The sequence below is a fragment of the Alligator sinensis genome, unplaced genomic scaffold (genome assembly GCF_000455745.1).
Source record: "Alligator sinensis unplaced genomic scaffold, ASM45574v1 scaffold173_5, whole genome shotgun sequence".
NCBI classification, from domain to species: Eukaryota; Metazoa; Chordata; order Crocodylia; family Alligatoridae; genus Alligator; species Alligator sinensis.
The window spans coordinates 820,101-828,845 of NW_005842198.1; the positions used below are offsets into that span (position 1 = coordinate 820,101).

The 8,745-nt window shown below is 46.5% G+C and overlaps 1 protein-coding gene across 10 annotated transcripts in view; it reads left to right on the plus strand.

The window, feature by feature from the left end:
• The window catches only part of FTO (FTO, alpha-ketoglutarate dependent dioxygenase), a 432,416-nt gene that overhangs the window by 363 nt on the left and 423,308 nt on the right, over positions 1–8,745 (plus strand). The window lies entirely within an intron of this gene.

Below are 8,745 nucleotides of genomic sequence, written 5' to 3' on the forward strand. Positions count from 1 at the left end.
CTGGGCGCCGGGCGGGCGGGGGGGCCCGGGCCAACGTGACGCGCCTCCAGCGCAGCCAGGGACCCGCGCGATGCGGCGCCCGCGGGGCCGGATCCAAGCGGCTCAGGGGCCGGGCCGGCGGCCTCTTCTCCAGTCGCCCCGGCAGCCCACTTCGTGGCTGGGGGGGGGGGGGGGGGGATGAACGCTTCTGATCCTTGTCGGGAGCAAAGCGAGTAGCTGGTGAGACCGGCCTGAAGTTCTCGTGGTGGTAAAACTTCCTACCAGTGCCTCCCCCGGCTAGGTCTGAATAACGTTATAGCAGCGGCCCCCAGGAATGGCTGGGCCATTCTTTTTATATATATATAAAAAGAAACCCTGCATATTCCTGGGGGCATATTCTTATAAGAATATAGAACATGTATTTATATTATAAATAGTATATGTAACATGTTTATAATGTATGATAAATACATGCTATATTATAAATACATGTTATGTATAATTCATAAAATATATACATAACTTTATATAGAGATCTATATAGGTAGATATTGTGTGTGTGTGTGTGTGTATATATATGTATATAGCAAAGGCACTTTCCCCAGCACAGGCCCCCTGCCTCCCTGATATGTATCATGTCATGGCAGGAAGTAAGTCGTTAGTTGCCTGCTGCCTTTCAACTATGGAAATAAGAATTCTTTGTGTCTAGGGAGCCTGGCCTTCGAATGTTGTCCTTGAAGGCCAGGCTCCATAAGCACAAAGAATTTTTATTTCTGTAGTTGGAAGGCAGCGGGTGACTAACTTGTTGCCAAGCCTTCTAGGCCCACAGTGCAGTGTTTGATTAGCATGTGGAATCTAATGCTCAGTTTGTGGTACCCATGCCTATATTGTGCTGTGGGTATTTGCCAGGCATCTGGGCTTTGCTGGTTGACCCTACCCCCCTTCCTATTTTTGCTTTTTGCATCACAGTGTTTCTGAGCCTTCCTCAGAGGCACTGGGTGTTGGCTATAGCCAAGGGTGGGGACTTTGCCTGGGGCATGCGAATGCTTCTGCTGGGACCAAAGCTGGAGGTTTCTTTGCTAGAGGTTCTTCTTGCCCCACTGCTCAGTGCAAGATACTCAACATATTTGGGGACAGGAAGGGATTTTACTGCATAGTCAAACTGGTACAGACTGTGGGGGGCGTTTGCCTTGCTCTGCAGTGGAAGTTGTGGCCCACTACCCATGAACTCTTGAGCAGGTGTCGACACCTTTTCATAGAAGCAAGATGTTGGCTTCCTTGGTTCCCTTGATTTACCAGTGACAGGTCAGGGTGTTTGGTCTGTGTTGTCAGGGTTGACCATAGCCTGATGGAGAGTTTAGGTCATGGATCGTATCAGATGGTTTGGATGGGGATGATCTTGCCTCAGGCAGGGTGGTTGGACTAGATGAACTCTGGAGCTCCTTTCCAGCCCTACTTTTCTATGACTCCATTGCGGTGGAATTCATTTGGCCTTTTCCCACTCTTCACTAGTGGAAGTTACCTTTTTCAAGTCTGATTCTGATCTCACTAATGCTGTCCAGAACATGGACATCAGAAGTAACACTGCTGACTGAAAACAGTGCAAAGCAGAATGTGGTCTAATATATCAAGCAGATACAGTACACAGATGGTTTGTTCTTGTTATGTTACCATTTATTTGTTAAATGATTTCCCCCATGTATAAAATAATTGCATCTAAATATTTTCCTTAATACATATAGGTAAGTTACTGCCCAGTGCAATATGTTATGCTGAATTTTGTGATTTCTTTTTTGTTTTTTGATTTTTTTTTAACACAGTAACTTAGGACTGAAAGGACTACCTGAGCCGTTCAGTCCAGTTGCCTGAAGCATGGACCAAAAGTCATTCCACCTGCCCTAGTCCACCAGTTACGTTCCTTACTGAATCCCCTAAGATTTAGTGAAGAAGATATTACTGATGGTGACCCTAAGTACAAGTGTGAATGTGCAGGAATGGAAGTAGGGGATCAAAGTAGTGGGGAAAATGTACGCAGAGTTTGCAGGCAAAGGAAACTAAGAAGAAAGGACAGTAGTTGGAGTAAGTTTGTTGAAAATGAGCCAATGGAGAAGGTAAGGGGGAAGGAAGAAGAAAAGTGCGGAGTGACTTTAAACGGGAAGGCATATTTATATTTGCTTCCCTTCTAAGGAAGTACAAACTGAATCTGCTAAAGCTCACTTATTTGTAACTTTAACTAATATACCTTTTTCTGCTCAAAATCAGGTACACTCTTGGGGTTTCTGGAAGGTTGCTGGTACACCCTTCAGTGTCTGAATGTAAGCATCCCTGATTTACATGCCCATGTAAGAGATGCTGAAGATGTGGGAAATGCATATCGATGGCTGTAGCTCTGCCAAGACTCTTGCACAGAGCCCAATCAAAATATTTCATAATAACCCAAACAGTAGTGTGCTTAACCTGATGTCTTATGGAGAAGATTTTATGAGTATTGCTAACCAGAGGGAATTGGTTAGAAGAGAGAACCTGGCTTGGGTCATGCACATGCTAGGTAGTGACTCTATTCTGGGGAGTGAATGCTAAATCCAGATTTAATTCACTTTTGTTTGCTTTGTAAGTAAAATTTGAACCTATTTGAAGCCTAGTGCTTGACACACTTTCTGAATGGGCAGTATATCTCATCTAGGTACTAGGCTATCCATTCAGAGCTAGATCGTAGTGACACTACTAAGTGGCAGTAGCAGCAAACCTAATGAAATATCAGGATAAATTATTTTATTAAAAAAAAAAAACAAATCCACACTCCCAAGGCCTGGGTAAATTTCTGGCCTTTGTTGATTTTAATTTTGCCTACATATAATCTAGTGCAATAAATTTGTGTATGAAGGTGATATTTGAGTGCCTGCATGCTCTTTTTAAAAACGTTTTCAACCTTGCATCCAGTTGTTAGTAAGTGAGGAACTATGTGTTCGTTTTTTGTGTGGCCTGTGGAGTATTAACGTGCAACTGAGTATTTTTCCATAGGGGTTAAGAGAACTAGCACAACTAAATCTAGTTGGACTTTTATATGTTTCAGAAGCTATTTTTTTAGAGATGCCAAGTGCTGTTGGCTCCAACTGATTTTAGGCCCTTCACTTGATCCGTGTAGCTCTCCTCTTTTCCTGCCCTTACCAAATTACTATCTTTGTGTGCACTATAATGTTCAACATGAAAACATAGCTATTAGACTAGACATTATTGATTACTGAGTCTAACAAAGACACTTTAATTGAGAGCTCAACTCCTATGAGAGTTTATTTTCTCTTTATAAGGAACTAAAATGGAATTAGTCTCATTTGTCTTTGACTTGGGTTCCTTCATTGCACTGTTGACCAAAGTTTGGTCTGCTGAGCAGTAAATTGTTTTTAATGTGACAAAAATATGTGGTTCCTTCCATTGCCCCACACGTGCAGAAACCCTTTTTCGGACTTGACTGCCTTGCAAAATTTGTTTTCCTTTTTACTTCAAAAAAAAAAGTTCCAAGAGTTTGTATTAAAAAATAATGTTATTTACTTGCTAAACTGCTCTTGAGAAATGCTGACCCCCTGCTGTTCTAATTGACATGTAGTCGGTGTGACTACTTTCAGGAATAAGAGTTTGCAAGATTAGACAGTAAGTCAGGACTGTTTGAAAAATAACATACTGAACATGTCCAGAGTGTCCCGTACCTGAATAGGTTGTAAAATCTCTGGGGATGATCTGGCTGAAACATACTTAGCATAATGCTATACCTCATGTAATCATTTACAGCAGTGTAAACTGGTTATACAGTTGCTCCCAAAACCAGAACAAATAACAGCAAAGATATCCTGCTGTCATTAATCTTATTCTGTACAGCTCTCAGCATAATTGGGATCCCAACCTAATTGTGGTTATTGGAATACAGTAATAATAAAATACATCAACAAACAGGGATCGGAGTGTTGACATATAAATATGCTCACATTGGTATAATGATATCTTTGTGTATTTTGTTGTCTGATTGTTAAACATATGAGCAAGGTAAAATAGAAAGCATTTAACTTCAGTTATGTAATTATTTTATGGACAAGAAAAAAGAGACAACTGATATCTTATACTTAAGTCAGTAATTTCTAAAAAAAATAAATTAGTACATTATTGGCATAGTTTGTTGTTCATATAGTCTGTTATTTCCTTGTTTGCATTTTCTCTTTGTAAAATGGTACGTGATGTTAATATTTCTGATGGACAGAAGAATTTAAGAGATGCTACATATGGGCAAATTAACGTTGACACTTTATCTCCACTTTAAGCTTGTTATCATGTTATACTTCTTACTTATGTTCATAGTGTGCATATTAGCAGAATCAGCAGCTGATATGCCACTAGCGGTTTTTGTTTTAGTTTGCATTATTGACCCTTAACACTACTAATGAGATAATAATTAAGAAATAGTGTTGATTGTCACACAAAAATAACCTGTATGTTGGAAACAGCCAGGTAGAGGCCTTGCATATGCAGAATAATCTACAAGAAAAAATGAGTGGCAAATGTTGCCTGCTTTTAGATTCATCACAACCTTGCTGCTTAAATTGCCCCAGCTGTTAATGCTGGAACCATTACAGTAATGGACTCAGCAAATGAAGGAGAACCAAGACACACACACTTTATTACCAGAGGGGTAATTTTCTCTTCATCTGTAATAGCAGCAGTGCCTAGTATTGATCAGGCCATCAAGATACTAATCCTCTGTAAAATTACTTGTTATAACTGAAAATGTGTTAATCCAAATCAGTCTGTGTCCTGACTTTCTACTTACTATTGAATACAGACTATTAGATGGTTTATTTTTCATGATTTAAAGCCTTTACATTGATGCTAGTTGGAGCTTCCTTTGCAAGAGTGAGTGCTTAATCTTAGCTATAGCCCAGGGTTGTCTTTTTGTTTTAAATAGAACATCACCCACTTAATTAAGGAGTGAGTGTCTGTCTTGCTGATCTGAATTATGTTGGTACTTTAGGTTCCCCAGATACATTAAACATGCTCTTTTACATTCAACCTCTTGTTTTTGTTGTAAATAAGAACAGGCTCATCTTCCCCATACTAGAAGTTTGCAGGTACAAGATTGCAAGATGCTTGAATTTTTATTGGAAGCTGTAGCTTAAGCTTTGTCAATGGTGTCTTGTACAGAGGGTGTGTTAGGGAGTAAAAGAATTTATTTTACAATATATTTAACTGAAGCTTTGTTTACTTCTTTGCTGTTCTCTATGTTCCTTATGTCTTTGGCATGTAACTTTGCAAGGTGCTTAGTAGAGGTGCACCGATACATCGGTCCATATGTTATTGGCACCAATAAAAGGAAAACTGACATTATTGGCAGTTGGCTTTTTTTGGCTGATGTGGCCGATAATGTTGCTGATAAATGCACGCAGCCAGGAGTGCAGCCCAGCAGCTTGGAGAGCAGCATCTGGCTGGTAAATCTGTGGAGGGAAGGGGTGGGGTGGGGGCAGATTGAGGCCCCTGCAGTGAGGGAGGGAGTGGGGCTGGGGCAGGGGCAGGTGCTGCCCTGCTGGGGTGGGGCTATCCTTTTAACCACGAGTTAGAATTTATTATGCTCTACAAAAGTGTGCTAGACACCTCAGTAGAAAACTAAAGACTGTGGGGCTTGCAAACTGTTAGAGATGGTAGATGGAGGATGTAGTAGGTTTACATCAATGAGATTTTGTGCTTACTGAGCTAAGGCTAGGGAAATAATGGGTAGAGAGAAAAAAAAACAAAAAAAATTCTATATATAAGGGGCTAGAACCACAGCTTTGCTAAGTTAAAGATGTAGCCAAAGTGGGAATGTGTCTAAGCCACTCTTCTGTCCTCCCTGTGATTCTAGAGGTAGCTGGCCACTGTTTTTGGAATAGCAAAAGAAAATGTCTTGAAGCCAGAAATTCTCATTTATGGCTTAGGTCCCTTTAAGCCAGTGGTCTCCAAACTTCTTAAGTTGAAGATTACTTTTTGAAGGAAAGGGCAACCCAGGATCTACTGCGCCCTGGCCCCCTGCCCAGCAGATCAGTACGGGGGCAGAGGCAGACTAGGGTGTACTGGGGCTCTGGGCAAGCACACAATTGAAGGCCCCCTCCCCCGATGGGAGCTGGGCTGCGGGGGGGCCCCTTCTCCTCCTAGTGCCAGCGGGGGAGACTGGGCGCACCCCACCAAACTGGGAGGGCACTTGCTCATGTCTTCTCCCTGCTCCCTGCCCCGCTACGGCCAAATGTGCACACACACATGCACAGACACAGGTGCGCACAGACACAGGTGCGCATACTCTCACTCTCTGCACATGGACACACATGCACACTTTCCTCTTACAGGACCTCCCCCTCCCCCACTCTTGATCACACGGAGGCAGTCCTCTGCCCCTCCTCCCGCTGCAAGCTGCCTGTGGCTCAGTTTTGCTCCCCCCTCCCCATTACACTTACCTGCAGGGAGCTGCTGCCTGGCTGTCCCATGCAGATGCAGAGGGCTGGGCTGGGAGCACCATGCTGTGTCTCTGTGGGCAGGTGGCAGCACTGGGAGGGGTGGCTACGGGGGGCTAAGATTAATTTTTGGGAGCTATAGCCCCCAAGGCCCTCCCAGCACTGCTGCCAACAAAGGCATAGCGTAATGCAGAGTTTCTGGCCCAACCAGCCTGGCCCCAACTGCCCCCACCCCCACCAGGTGGGGGACAGCTCTCCCAGCCCAGGTCAGCCCCCACCCCCTCAGACGCTGCACCACCTAGCACACCCCCCTCCCCCAGGTACAGTGCAGCTCTCTGGGTCTGACCCCAGCCCTGCTCCCTCCTCCCCCCAGCCTCATTGGTGGTGGGACCCTGCTTCCAGCATCCAGGGAAGCAAGTGGGAAAGCCACAGTTTTAAACTTGGTGCCAAAAATGGGTGCCAAGTTTAAAACTGCAGCTTTCACTTCCCTGCTGATGAGGATCTCAGGGTCCACATGTTCATTAATCCACCAGTGGGGTGGGGGCAGATTGAGGCCCCTGCAGTGAGGGAGGGAGTGGGGCTGGGGCAGGGGCAGGTGCTGCCCTGCTGGGGTGGGGCAGGGTGTAGAACAGAGCCGTGGGGGGAGGGTGGTTCCTGCTGCTGTGTGCATCAGGGCCAGGGCTGCTTCAGCCTCTTCCTGGTGGCTGTGCTTGGGCTGGGTAGGGCAGGACAAGAGGCTGGGGCAGCCCTGGCCCCGAGCACACAGCAAGCAGTCCCCCCCTCACTCCATGCACAGATACAGGGGGACAAATGCCCCCATGCCTCCCCCGGGGGTATGTGCAGTGGTGAGAGCTGCCCCCCTATATCACCCAGATTAGGGGCTGCTTCAGCCTCTTCCTGGTGGCTGTGCTTGGGCTGGGTAGGGCAGGACAAGAGGCTGGGGCAGCCCTGGCCCCGAGCACACAGCAAGCAGTCCCCCCCTCACTCCATGCACAGATACAGGGGGACAAATGCCCCCATGCCTCCCCCGGGGGTATGTGCAGTGGTGAGAGCTGCCCCCCTATATCACCCAGATTAGCTGCCAGCCCTGTCCCATGCCCCACCCCACCCCACCCCACCCCAGCTGGGCAGCGTACTTCCTCCCTCATTCCAGGAGCCTTGATCTGCCCCCCTGCCTCATGATCCTTTCCTCCCCCATGCCCCTAACCCCCAGCAGACTTACTGGCCAGATGTTCTCCATGCTGCTGGGCTGCATATTGGCATTTGGATCGGTATTGGCCGATATGGCTGGTCAATAATTGCCCATCGGTATCAGGCCAACTTTTTTTTTTTTTTTATCAGGTTACCCCTAGTGCTTAGCGATTTCCATTTCCACTGATGCTGGGGACAGCCAGTCTAGTCCAGTGGTCTGCAAATTGGGGGTCCAGATCGGTTCTAATCAATTATGTGACTGTGTGAAGTTGATTTTTTTTTTCTTGCATTTAATTTCCATCCTTTAATCGTTCTGTTGGTTTAAATTATCCAATGGGACAAGGGTTCTCATTGATTGTATATCACTTGGTCTACTGAGATCCTGGACTCTAGGTGTTACTATAGTATTAGTACAAATGGACATTGTGCACTGGCTCCCAGGATAAGTCCTTTTCAAATGGGGCTATCTGAAGCAGTTTGAGTGGCCCGGATCTTCCTTCAGGACTTGTTACCGCCAGGGATCCTGGTTTCCCATGATAAAAAATCACAGATTCTCTGATGAAAAATCCCAAAATTTGTGGTTAAAATTAAATGCCCTCCACAACCCTGTTGGTGTCCCTCTCTCTGCTGCCCCCCCAGCCCTGCTTGAGGGGGCCCCCAGCTCCCAGGGCTATGGAGCCAGGGAGATTCACAGCCCCCTGCCCCCAATGGAAGGCAGCAGCTGCTACAGCAGGAGCACGAGCTAGCTTCCCTCCCCCCCCAGCTGCCCACCTGCTGCAGGCTAGGGCAGGGCTTGCTCCCAGTAGCATCGTGCATTCCTGGGGGCAGGGGGACCTGTGCCCCCCCAGATATGTTGGGGGATAGGGGCAGGGTGGGTGTGCACTGCCCCTGTGCATGTGGAAGAAGTGTGGCCAGGGCAGCGTGGAGCTTGCAGCGGCAGGCAGCTTTCTTGCTTGGCCCACTGTGCCCTTCTGCGCCAGTCACACGCTGCACTCTGGAGAGCCTAGAGGAGGGCAGCAGGGCAGAGAGTGCAGCATTTGCAACCCAGGGTTTGCAGCTGGCCAGGCACTCTGGCCAGGAGAGGAAGGGGTTTGCAGTCTCCACTCTCCTG